The sequence below is a fragment of the Protopterus annectens genome, chromosome 1.part0, assembly GCF_019279795.1.
Source record: "Protopterus annectens isolate FY-2018-M chromosome 1.part0, PAN1.0, whole genome shotgun sequence".
Classification (NCBI taxonomy): domain Eukaryota; kingdom Metazoa; phylum Chordata; order Ceratodontiformes; family Protopteridae; genus Protopterus; species Protopterus annectens.
Window position 1 is genome coordinate 1,874,953,386 of NC_056725.1, and position 13,821 is coordinate 1,874,967,206.

The window sequence follows — 13,821 nt, forward strand, 5'->3', positions numbered from 1 at the left end:
GTATCGGCTCCAGCCGAGCCGATACAGCTACCAAGGTAACGGTGTCGGACCCGATCGGAGCCGACACCGATGCCTGTGCCACATGGGTGTCGGAGCCGATCGGAGCCGACACCGATGCTCGTGCCATGTGGGTGTCGGAGCCGATCGGAGCCGACACCACAGTGGTCAAAGCAGATTCGCACCGATAGCCATCGGCCGAAAGCTTTGTGGATCAGAATCGGCTCCAGCCGAGCCGATCTCGACTCTATACGAGTCGGAGCCGAGGCCGCAGGCTTAGAAACAGAAGCCTGGGCCTTGGCAGTTTTGGTTGATTTTGTGGAGCCGACTTAGCCGGAGAGCCCTCCGGCTTAAGAAGACCCCTGAGAATCAACTTATTCTCTCCTGCAGGACTCTCTGGCTGAAGGAGTGACAAATAGCACAGGAGTCCTGCAGGTGAAGAGGGCCCAAACAGTACAGGCAAGAAGTGTGACCGTCTGTCAGAGACATCTTCTGACAGCACGAGTCACACTTCTTAAAACCTGAAACCCTCTCCTTAGACATGGTGCCTAAACACAACACACACACACACCAGTCAAATTAAATTAAACTAATACCAAGAGGTATTTAGTAAAAAAACACCAACACACACACCCTAACAGGGGGGGGAAGGGATAGGGAAAATTGACTGACTAAAAATTAAGAGAGACAGGGATTTCTGTCAGAAAAAGGTTAAAATTAAATTTAAACTATCAAAAAATAGTTTTGACTAAAAAAAAAAAAAAAAAAAGGGGGGCTTAAATATCACAAATGTGAAATACTTACCAGGAGCTGGTAAAGAGAAGACCTCCCAAGCGAAGCGGCAAACGAGATCTGGGTACTTCCTGCCTTGCATCATGGGATATGGGGCTGCCTCGAGCTGGTAAAAGGAGTTCTCGAGCTAAAGCAAGTGCCGAGTCGGAGCCGAGGGATCGGCTCCGAACCCATCAAGCAAGAATGAAGGCGAGATTGACAACTTAACATGTGCAGTTTTGTACCTACCATAAATGTAGATGTTCGAAGATCCACATTGCTGCAGTCCTAACACTTGGGTAGTCCGCTGTCTCTCGGTCGGCCCGAATATCAGAGTATAAGGCTGACGTCGGTCAAGGCGCATTTGACTGACATCAGAACGTCAGGGTACAAATGCGCATGACTGACGTCATATCCTCAGTCTTTTCTTGCCCCAGATGTCAGAAGACCCTAAAAAGAAAGGTCAAAACCCATAGACCACAACTAAACAACCAACTAGCCTAACACCAAAAATATGTATAATATATACAATATATACAAAAAGCAATATACCTCAGATGGAAAACCCCACCCACACAACCACCTCAAACAACAGAGGGGAAGGAGGGAGGGTAAATTGGACTGCAGCAATGTGGATCTTCGAACATCTACATTTATGGTAGGTACAAAACTGTACTATGTTCTTCATCTCACATTGCTGCAATCCTAACACTTGGGTAGAATCCCAAAGCAGAGGTAAGGGAGGATGGCTAAACTATAATGAAGCAGGAGCTGCCAAAATGCCCTGCAACACAGCAGTGGCAAAACCAGCCCTGGATTTAGAGTACAATGGAAGGTGGTAATGCCTAGAGAAGGTATGCACTGAACTCCAAGTGGCTGCCTCCAAAATATCCTTAGTAGCCACCCCTCAAAAAGCTGTTGAAGTGGCAGTAGCCCTAGTGGAATGAGGTCTAATCCCAGCTGGAATCTCTTTGCCATGATGGGAATAACAGAAAGCAATGCAAAATCCAATCCACTTAGAAATAGTTTGTTTTGACACGGCTTGCCCTGAGAGCACAAAGCAAAAGAAACTAATAACTGCTGAGATTGTCTGAACCCTTTAGTTCTGTCCAAATAATATCGCAACTGCCTGTGAACATCTAAAGTGTGTAAAATCTTTTCCCCTTTAGTTTGGGGATTTGCATAAAAAGTAGGCAAATGAATAGTTTGGTTTAAAGCCACACTAGAAACCACTTTAGGCATAAAGGAAGGATTAGTACGTAAAGATACCCTATCCTTGTGGAAAATTAAGAAAGGCTCAACTGCCATAAGGGCCTGCAGTTCAGAAACCCTTCTTGCAGAGGTAATGGCCAACAAAAAAGCAGTCTTCCATGACAAATATTTCAACTCAGCAGTAGCTGCAGGCTCAAAAGGTTGTAGAGTGAGTTTCTCCAACACAAAATTGAGATCCCAAGCAGGAGTAGGAGCTCTTCGTGGGGGTCTTATATTCTTTGCCCCTCTAAGAAATTGTTTGAATAAAGGATGAGAAAACAATGGTGGGTCACAATCGTAGTGAGCTGAAATTGCCGCAGCATGAATCTTAATAGAAGAGAAGGACAAACCTTTGTCCAATAACTCAGTAAGATATTGAAGAGACACACTTAAATCAGGCTCAGAAACATCGAAATCCTTAGCTGCACTCCAAAATAAAAATCTCTTCCATTTATCCGCGTACACTTTTCTTGTACTAGGCCTTCTAGCTTCCAAAATCACATTCAAAACTTGTTGTGGAAGTTGAGACCCTCTATGGTTTAAAACAGAATATGCCATGCTGTTAGGTGAAGAGAGTGAAGTTTGACATTGAGCAAATGACTGTCCTCCTGGGACAACAGATGTGGAATCAAAGGCAAAGGCCATGGAGGCTTCCGTACTAGACTTCTCAGTAGTGGGTACCAGTGCTGTCGAGGCCAATCTGGAGCTATCAAAATCATCCTTGGCTTGTCCTGTCTGACCTTCAGAAGTACCTTTGGGAGGAGAGGCAGAGGTGGAAAGGCATACACATGAAGATTTTTCCAACTGAAAGAAAGAGCATCCACTTTCCAAGCTGTGGGATGAAACCGCTTTGTTCAAAACTTTGGCAGCTGGTGGTTTAGTGGAGAAGCGAACAGATCTATGTCTGGAGTTCCCCAGGACACTGTCAATTTCTGAAATACATGAAGATCCAGTTTCCACTGTGGGGATCCATGATTTGTCTGCTTAACACATCTGCTAAGGAGTTCTGTGCTCCGGCAGAAACCTTGCCTGAAGACTTAGTTGTAAACTGAGAGCAGTCTCCACAAAATCATTGCTTGCCTGCATAGAGGATAAGAATGTGTTCCCCCTTGCTTGTTGATGTACCACATGACAGTTGTGTTGTCTGTTAGAATCAACACCTGCCCTGGAAGAAGTAAATCCTTGAAAGCTATTAATGCAAACTGGACTGCTAACATCTCCTTCATGTTGATATGTAGATGTTGTAGTCTGGCAGGCCACTTGTCTTGTATCCACTTTCCATTTAGATGAGCTCCCCAAGCTATGTCTGAGGCATCTGTTGTTAAAATCTGACTCGCCTCTGACCGGGTCACAGAGAGTCCCTTGTTTAGGTGACATTCCTGAGCCCACCACAAAAATTCCTTTTGAATGCAAGGTATTATTTGAATGACAGTGTCCAGATCCTGGCAGTGCTGTGTCCATACATTTTGAGATACCATTGTAGCTTCCTCATATGCAGTTTGGCATTGGGAAGCACCAGAATACAAGATGCCATGAACCCTAAGGCTTGAAGGACTGTCCTTGCAGTCAGCCCGGACTGATGAGATAGCTGATGGAAGTAAAGGGATAGACTCTTTTGTTTGTCCGGGGTTAAAAGGCTATCTGGGATGCTGTATTCAGTCTCACACCCAGAAAGCACATGTCTTGAGAGGGTACTAGACTGGACTTTATTTCGCTCACAGAATACCCCAGGCATCTTAGCACTGCTATCACATATTCCAAATGACGAAGAAGCTCTTCCCTTCCTTGAGCCAGAATCAGGCAGTCGTCCAAATAAGGATAGATCTGTATTCCTTTTAGCCTGAAGAAAGCTATCACTGGAGCCAGAACTTTCGTGAACACTCTGGGCGCAGTAGATAAGCCAAAGGGCAATGCAGAGAACTGATAGTGAGAAGTCCCAGCTCGAAAACGCAGATACTTCCTGCAATTTAGTCTGATAGGAACATGAAGGTAAGCCTCCTTGAGATCCAAAGTTACCATCCAATGATCTTTGCCCAGCAGAGGTAAAAGCTGCTGCAACGTCAACATTTTGAACTTGGGAATGTCCGGTAAGTGTTGAGGATAGATAAATCCAAAATTGGTCTCCACGTGTTCCCCTTCTTTGGGACTAGGAACAGGCGAGAATAAAATCCTAGGCCCCTTTCTGGCATAGGAACCGGCTGTATGGCCCCTATTTGGAGTAGCAGTGAAATTTGCTTGTGAGCCTCTATTCTTTGTTGAGAAGGAATGTCTGGCATGCCTTTGAAAGGAGGCAAGGTATGGAAATAAAACCTGTAACCGTGATGTATGATATCCAGTACCCATTTGTCTTGGGTAATCAAATTCCAATTTTCTTTGAAAAGTGCCAACCTTCCTCCCAAAGGTGCTGCCAGGCGAGAAGGTTCTGGCAGCTGAAAAGGTAGGTCATTGGGTCTGTTTACGAAAGGACTGACCCCTGCCCTCACCAAGACCGTGCAGGAGAACTCCCTGTTCTAGGCCTGAAAGAGCCCTGACCTCTGCCCCTGCCACGTCTAGATCTACCCCTAGACTGGGGATCATAAGAAGGATACGTCCACCCTTTAGTAGGCCAATTTCTACTAAACTTTGGAGGCTGAACCTGCAAAAAATCTTTAACAGTCTGCATAAACTTAGCCTTGTCTTCCATTTTCTTTAAAACTGCCTCAACAGGAGAACCAAACAAGACATCAGATTGCAAAGGGGCATCCAAAATCCTAGTTTTAACATGGTCAGATAAATTTTGATCCCTCAGCCAGGCATGCCTGCGAAGAACTGACCCAGTGGCAGCCACCCTAGACGAGGCCTGTACAGCATCAAAACCACATTGCAAAGAATGCTTACCCACCTGTTCAGAAACATGCACTAAATCTTGTAACTCTTTACAGTCAATACCTTCCGCCAGAGCGTCAACCTTAGATTTTAACTGAGAAAGGAGATAATTTTGATATTTCAACATGTGAAACTGGCAATTCAAAGCTCTCATGGCTAGAGTGGAGGAAGTATAAACTTTCTTTCCCCATCTATCCAAGGCCCTGGCCTCTTTATCTGCAGGAACCGGATTCTTGACAACAGAAGCCTTAACACCCTTAGGCCCCTGGCTAACAGTTTCTGGGTCTGCCCTAGGACTCTTAAAAAGATACTTATGAGTTTCAGGCACCCTGTAATACCTATCTGGTTTAACAGGAGCAGGAGGCAAAGAATCAGGATTAAGAGAAGCCTCTGCAACCACATCTTCCACCACATTCAAAACAGGAGGTATAGCTAAAGGCCTATGCTGGGGTAAAAACAAAAATTCCCTAAGCCTTTTCCTGGAATCAGAGAAATCCTGACCTTCCCATTTAAAATGCTCTCTCATGGAGTGAAGGGTCTCTGAAAAAGAAAAATCCTCAGGAGGAGAAGCAGAAGGAGTAGAATCATCCACATCAGAATCAGAATAATGAGAATACTCCTGCAAGTCTTCAGTCAAGACTCAGACACATCCAAGCCTGCTCATAATCCCCAACACAGGTTCCATCCTAGGCCTCTTATCAGGAGGGGGCATAGAGCCTCTAATTAAAGTAATTAAATCCTCTGCCATTTTGAGCATGTGCTTCTTGGGCACAGCACCTGAAGAACTGGGAGTGACACCCACAGAAGCTAAACTAGACCTGCCTCTAGGAGAAGCCTTGGAAGCAGAAAGAGAGGGCCTAGACCCCTTAGGAAGGGAGGGGAGTACAGTTACTTGAGAAGCCCCTACAGCCTGCCCTGCCTCCTGGGAAGCCACATCCTGTAAAATCAAAGTTTCTCCCTGGGACTCCAGAGAGGCCTCCGTCGGAACCACCGGTTCCACTGACGCCCGGTTCGGACGACTCCTCTAACCTAGGTTTAACTGCCTTGTCCTTGCGCTTCTTTGAGGAAGCCGGCGTCGGAGCATCCGACGGCATTTTGTAATAGCACCGCTTCCCAAAAACCAACCTTGCACAATCCAACCTCCGCTTAATAGTGCGTTTATTAAACCTAGCACAAAAGCGGCATCCAACAACGTCGTGCTCAGGTCCTAAACAAGGTATACACAAATTATGGTAATCCCTATGCGGTATCTGTTTCCCACAAGAAATACAGTTATTCACTTTTTCTGACATCCGGTAAACCACTGAGGCAAGAAAAAACCAAAATATTCCCAACGGGTACTTAACCAACTCTAATTCGGTCTGAAACTCCGAATTCGAAAAATTTCAGAACGCCGAACGGCACTTGCAACACTGCTTCTGCATCGGACCATGCGGCAAAAAAAGACAGAGGATATGACGTCGGTCATGCGCATTTGTACCCTGACGTTCTGATGTCAGTCAAATGCGCCTTGACCGACGTCAGCCTTATACTCTGATATTCGGGCCGACCGAGAGACAGCGGACTACCCAAGTGTTAGGACTGCAGCAATGTGAGATGAAGAACATCTACCAGATGAGACCAAAGACAGGGAAACCAGACTTGGCGAGGCCAAAATGCTACAATGAGGATGATTCTGCTCCCCAACCGGAGAGCCTTCTGTAGAAATTTTGTCATGAGAGGTAAAGGGGGATAAGCATAAAGAAGACCGGGAGGCCAAGCATGGACCAGAGCATCCCTATGGGGAGATCAGACCAAAGAAAGTACAGTTGTGTACACTTAACATAAATGTAGATGTTAGAGTGTATTCACTGTTGCAGTCATCACACTCGGGTTATCTGCCTGCAGGTAGCCCTCAGTCGGCCCGAATTCCAGAGTCTTGGGATTTCTGCATCAGATGCTGTCGCTTCTTCCATGACGTCAGGTCGTCAGAGGTATAAAACATGCAGCCGACGCCATTACATCAGTTTTTCTTGCCCGGGAGGTCAGGAGCCCCCAAAATAGGAAGCAATTACATGGTGTGGAAGACTTCCAGTAAAAAGTAAATACCACTGCCATAAAATATGGCCAAAAAAGAGGATAGGTAGAAAGTATAGAAAAGTCAGGGGGCTGGAGAGAGGGAGGGTAACCAGGACTGCAATAGTGAATACACTCGAACATCTACATTTATGCTAAGTGTACACAACTGTACTATGTTCTTCGTGTTTCACTGTTGCAGTCATCACACTTGGGTAGATTTCCAAAGCTGAAGAAGGGTGGAGGCATTCAAGAAGTATTAGGGGCTAGCAGATCTTAGAAGACTGCTGGAGCAAATTCAGCTCCGGATTTAGAAAAAAAAAGGCAAGTGGTAATGCTTGGTGAAGGTGTGTACAGAACTCCAAGTTGCAGCTTCCAGGATGTCCACGGTAGGGACTCCCCCTGAGAAATGCTCGAGGCTGAGGTAGCCCTAGTGGAATGGATTCTGATCCCCTGTGGGGTAGGTTTTCCATGGTGTTTGTAGCATAAATGGATGCAGTGTGCTATCCATTTGAAGATGGTTTGCTCTGAAATGGCCTTGGCCTCTGCCCCTATAGCAAAGCTGACTAACAGCTGGTCAGATTTTCTGAAAGGTTTAGTCCTGTCAAGGTAGAACCTAAGCTGCCTGTGCACGTCCAAGGAGTGAAGGATCCTTTCCCCTTTATTCTGAGGATTAGGGAAAAATGTTGGTAAATGGATGGATTGGTTTAAAGCCACACTAGATATCACCTTGGGCATAAATGATGGGTTAGTCCTGAGGGAAACCCTGTCCGTATGGAAAATAATGAAGCATTCCATAGCCATAAGGACCGGCAACTCAGACACTCTTCTTGCTGAAGTGATGACTAGAAGTAAGGTGGTTTTCCAAGAGAGAAGTTTTAGCTCTGCTGTAGCAGCAGGCTCAAAGGGGGAAACATGAGCTTCTCTAGTACAAAGGTAAGGTCCCAGGCTGGAGTGGGAGCTCTCCTCAGGGTTCTTAAATTGTTATCTCCTCTCAGGAACTGTTTTACCAGAGGGTAAGAGAAGAGGTTTGGGCTCAGTATTGTAATGAGCTGAGATGGCAGAGGCATGACTCTTAATTGAAAAGAAGGGTAGGCCTTTGTGGAGCAGTTCTGCTAGATAATCTAGGATTTGAGGTAAGTTGGGCATGGTTGTGTCCTTTCCCTGAGACTGGCTCCGAGAACAGCATCTTTTCCACTTTTCTGAACAGGATTTCCTAGTACTAGGCCTCCTGGCGTCAAGGATGACATCTAGCACCCGTTTGCTGAGGGTTGCTGGTGATGTATTCACAGGATGAGCCAGGCTGCTAAGTTCAGGGTTTGCAGCTGAGGATGCAAAATCTGGTCCTCCTGCTGGGACAGCAGGGAAGGGGTCTGAGGCAGGTGCCAGGGTGGCACTACTGTCAAGACTGCGTAAAAGTGGGTAGCAGTGCTGGCGTGGCCAGTCTGGTGCAATCAGGATTGTCCTTTGCTTGTCCTGTTTGACCTTGAGTAGTACTTTAGAGAGGAAGGGCAGAGGGGGAAAGGCATAGATAGAGAGGTTTTCCCATGTAAAGGGCAGGGCATCCACTTTCCATGCTTGGCTGTGGGGAGTTGTGGTGCAAAATGTGCTCAATTGATGGCTCTGGGAGAAGGCAAAGAGGTCCACCTCTGGTGCCCCCCACCTGTGGATCAGAAGCTTGAATGATTTGGGTTCCAGTTTCCACTCTTGTGGGTCCATTACATTTCTGCTTAAGCCATCTGCCAGTGAATTTTAGTTTGCCTGGCAGGAATTGAGCTTGCAGGTGGTACTTGATTGCTCAAGGCTGCGTTCCACAAAGCCATGGCTAACCTACAGCCTGGGTAGGAATGAGTTCCCCGCTGCTTGTTTATGTACCACATAGCTGTGGTGTTGTCCATCTTTATCAAGAGTTGTCCTGGAAGGATAAGGTATTTGAAGACTGTCAGTGCATTCTGTACAGCTAACACTTCTTTTTGATTGAAATGCAGGTGCACTTGCCTTGGGCTCCATTTGCCTTGAATGCATTTGCCTGCCATGTGAGCTCCCCATGCATAGTTTGATGTGTCTGTTGTCAGGATTTGGGCGGCTGGGGATTAAGTGAAAGGGAGTCCCTTGTTGTGAGAGCAGGCTTCTGCCCACCAAAGGAACTCTGTCCTTAGGCAAGGAATGATAGGAATAATTGTTTCCAGGTCTTGAGAATGTTGGCACAAGAGACTTTTTAAGTACCACTGAAGTTTCCTCATATGCAGTCTTGCATATGAAATTAGTAGAATGCAAGAAGCCATGAACCCTAGGACTTGCAGTATTTTTCTTGCAGATAGCTGGGTTTGGGTGGCCAGTAGATTGAAGTAGTTTGTCAAATAAACCTGTTTTTGTGGAGTGAGGAATGCCATCTGGGAAGTTGTGTTCAAACTTGCTCCCAGGAATATAATTTTTTGGCTGGATACCATATGTGATTTATTTTCATTGATGGTATACCCCAGAGAAGTTAGAAGTCTCTTTACAAATGTCAGGTGCTGAAGTAGCAATTCCTGACTGCCCCCATGAATCAGGCAATTTTCCAAGTATGGGTAAATTTGAATTTTTCTCTGCCTGGAGTATGCAATGGCTGGAGCCAAGCATTTTGTGAATACCCTGGGTGCAGTAGATAAGCCAAAGGGAAGTGCAGAGAACTGACGGCAGAGAGCTTGCCCTGAAACAGATATTTCCTGCAAGATTCCCTTACGGGGATGTGCAAATAAGCTTCTTTTAAGTCTAGGGTGACTAGCAAAGAGTCCTTGGCTAACATAGGAAGCAGCTGTTGGAGAGTAAGCATTTTGAACTTTGGGACCACCAGGAAGGTGTTCAGAACAGACAGATCCAGAAAAGGGCGCCAAGAGTTTTCTTTTCTGGGCACCAGAAACAGTCTGTAGTAGAAATGCTGTCCCCTTTGCTCTGTTGGAACAGGTTGAATAGCCTTGATACTGAGAAGAGAAAGTACTTGCTTTTGGGCCTCTGCCCACTGGTTTGGGAGGAGGTCTGGCAATCCGCATGGGGTAGTCAGTGAGTGGAAGTAGAATCTGTATTCCTGGGATACAATGTTTAAGACCCATCTGTCCTGGGTAATGTACTCCCAGTTTTTTTGCATGCAGGGTGAGTTTTCCTCATAGGGGTGCAAGTACTTGGGCAAGGCTGGGAAGGATGAAGTCCAAGTCATAGTGAGCTTTTTCCATAGGATGGTGGCTTACCACTCCCTGTTTTTGAAGTGGGAGCACTCCATTGTTTAGATCTGTGCATACCCTGAGACTGTAGTCTTGGTGGTCTGCTGCCCCTGGGTTTGGACTGAGAAGGTCTGAGAGGGACTGGAAAGGACCAGTTTTCTGAAGGCTAATGCCTACTGAATCTAGGTGGCTGCACCTGTAGGAAATCTTTAAATTTGCATAGTTTTAGCTTTTTCCCTCATCTTTTTAAGAACTACTGCTTTAGTGCCAAACAAACATTCTTGGTTTAATGGAGTGTCTAGTAATTTTGCTTTGACATGGTCTGGCAAGATTTGTTCCTTTAGCCAAGCATACCTTATAAGAACAGACCCAGCAACAGCAGCCCTGCAAAATGCTTTTAAAGCATCAAAACCACACTGCAAAGTAAGTTTTCCAACTTGGTTTGCAGAATGCATTGACTCTTGTAAATCTGTATGTTCTGCAGAATCAGGAATCAACATCATTTTTTTGTTTAATTAGTTCCATAATATGTTGCTGGTGCTTTAACATGTGAAACTGGCAATTTAAAGCCCTGATGGCAAGATTCTTCCCCCATCTGTCTAAAGCCTTAGAATCCCTGTCTGAAGGGGTAGGGTTTTTGGCTGTAGTAGCCTTAATGCCTTTAGGTCCCTGAAAAATGGTCTCTGGATCCGTAGTAGGATTCTTAAACAGATATTTGTGAGAGTCTGGTACTCTATAGTACCAGTCCGGTTTTCTAGGAGCTGGTGGCAAAGTATCAGACTAAGACTGGATTCTATGAAGACATCTACAATTTCCAGAACAGGAGGGATAGCTAGAGGCCTGTGCTGAAGCAAGTTTAAAAATTCCCTGAGTCTGTTTTTAGACTGTGGGTAGTCCTGGCACTCCCAGCGGAAATGCTCTCTGAGGGTATGCAGGGTTTCACTGAAAGAAAAATCCTCTGGTGAGGAAGCAGAGGGAATGGAATCCACTGCATCAGAATCCTTACAGGTAGATAAAGGTATGTCCTGGTAATCTAAGGGGTCATGACCTGAAGAATCAGAAGGAAAATAAATTCTTTGTCTTTTAGAGGTGGGAAGGCTGGCTTCCCTTAAAGTAATAAGGTCTTCAGCCATTCTAAGCATTTGTTTCTGTGGCATGGGAGCTTGATAATGGGCTTTGGTCGGCAGTATCCTAGGCTTAGTGCAAACTCTGGGCCTGAGAAATTCGGTAGTTTTAGTCTGATACAAAATTTTCGGTTTAATATGAACATTGGAAGGTCTGAATACACCCTCAGAAGCTAGTGCCTGCACAGTGGCTCCGGACCCATCCAAGGTAGAGACAGCCACAGGTTTCATAGTCGAAGAAGCATCTCGCAGCATACCGGACTCCGAATGGGTCTCAGTAGAGGCCTGCGAATCTGCAGAAGCGGGTATCAGGGGTTGCAAAAGCACCTCACTGAGTACCGGCGGACTGGCGACTAGCTTAACGGAAGCGTCGTTGGCAGTTTTGGACCTATGCAGTCTGTCTCTGTCTTTATCCTTGCATTGTTTCGAAAGATCGGTAGTCAGATGGCTTATCAAAGACATTTTGGAATACGGAGAACGAGAGCTAAAGAATTTAGTGACAAAGATAGCCAGACAACAAACAGTTTGGGCGTTGAACAGGACACAAAACAGACAGCGAGGAACACCATGGTCTGGGCCTAAACAAGTGATGCAGTAAGAATGAAAATCTCTGTAAGGTATTTGCTTTCCACATACAAGAATTATTAATTTTTTCTAACATCGGTTAGAGCAAGAAAAAAGGATCCCCAATGGGGTACTTGGCTTTAGAAGATTTCAGGTCTGAAACTCTAATAACGAAAATTTCAGGTAGTGGTCGAACAGCACTTGCAAACTGCTTCTGGCTCCACTCTGCAAGAAAAGTTGATGTAATGGCGTCGGCTGCATGTTTTGTACCCAACGACCTGACATCATGGAAGAAGTGACAGCATCCGATGCAGAAATCCCAAGACTCTGGTATTCGGGCTGACTGAGGGCTACCTGCAGGCAGATAACCCAAGTGTGAGGACTGCAACAGTGAAACATGAAGAACATCTCACTGCACTACGTGTTGGAAGGGTGGGCCAGTCACCCAAGAGGTAGATGGGCCCATGTCAAAGGCCTCCAGGAACACCAACTCGTCCGAAGAAGATTTCCATGATGTCTCCAAAGTAGACAATAGTCAGGGGGTGATCTGGAGGAATCTTCCCCCTCCTCCAAGTTGGTATCCTCAATGGGGGACTCTGGACAGAAGTTGAAGTGCCTCCTTTTGCATGTTCGTTTGCAAGGGATCTCTTCGGTGGAACTTTCCGGCAAGGTCATGCAAACTACCTCTGGTTCCTCGAGGCAAACAGTCTGGGGCACCTTGAACACGGGCTGTCCCTGCATGGGCAAAACGACAGGACACTCACCCAGAGGTGAGGGAGTCCGGGCGTAATCCAATGAGATGGTCAGGGGCCTCTATCCCCCCCTGGAGAGAACCCTCTTCACCATGACGAAAATCGAGGGAGAATGAGCCTCCTGAGGAAATGGCAAGGAAACTGCTCTCCCCAGACCTGGTGTGGGGATTGGAGCAGAGCCCGCTGGTGTGGGGATTGGAGCAGAGCCCGACAGAGCAGAGATACTGAGGGGTAGGCCTTGACCAGACAGCATTGTTGCCAAAGGAGAAAGACCCAACCCCTCAGATCAGGCACCAAGGCTTCGGGTCCAAACCAGTCGGATCCGACGTACTCAAGGTAATGGCCAGCATCAAGGTACATGGTACCATCGGCACCAGCCCCCTGACTCCGGGACCTCTTGGATCCAAGACTTCTGAAACTGGGGGTCAGACTGGAGAAGGAGATACTGGGGCAAAGAAGGAAAACGAGCTCCACCCTCCAGAGGGAGAGGGGGCTAGTAAGACCCCCCATCTGAATCTGGGTACAAATAAACCTTCGCTTCATTTTGTCCATGTCCGCTTCAGATAGACTTCAGGTGGATGGCGATGAGGCCACAGACACCGGCCAGGAGGGTCACTGTAGAATCTCGGCAATCAGAGCAGAGGAGAAGCTGGTCTGGAAAAGGCTGTGTTTAGGGGGAGGACCCAATGGATCCGAACGGTCTGGGGATCTCTTCCTCTCTCTGTCCTTGCTCCTCTCTTTTTTTTTTGAGTCCTTCTATTTGAAAGGAAAGCAACGCAAAATGAGGGAAGGGGAGACAAGGGACAGTAGGAAGCATACCTACACGAACAACAACTCAGAACACACACAAAAAAACAGTAGAAAAGTGCCTACCACGCCTGTAGCTCTAGACCACGCTGCTTGGCAAAGCCGCGTCTGAGATCTGGGGGAAGGTAGAAGATGGTGGGGTGTTACGGGTAATGGGAGGAGCTTGGAGCTCGGATCAGATGCTGGTGAAACTGCAGTCTCGGATCCGGTCTGGATCCGACATCACACAGGTCGATGACAAATTAACTACTTCAGATCTTACTTTACCAAGACATCAACGAACTTTGAATAAACCAAAGCTTCACATTACCACATTTTTTTAAACAGGGAAGGGGAGCACTTGGTTAACACATGGGGAAATTTGCCCTTTTCCCCACTGTACTGTGATCCCAGAGTTGGTACATTTATCTGGGGGGGGGGGGGCACAGCCCTCCA

The 13,821-nt window shown here is 46.5% G+C and overlaps 1 protein-coding gene across 1 annotated transcript in view; it reads right to left on the reverse strand.

Annotated features, from left to right (window-relative positions):
• Positions 1–13,821, reverse strand: part of NIPBL (NIPBL cohesin loading factor) — a 4,951,262-nt gene that overhangs the window by 4,245,038 nt on the left and 692,403 nt on the right. The window lies entirely within an intron of this gene.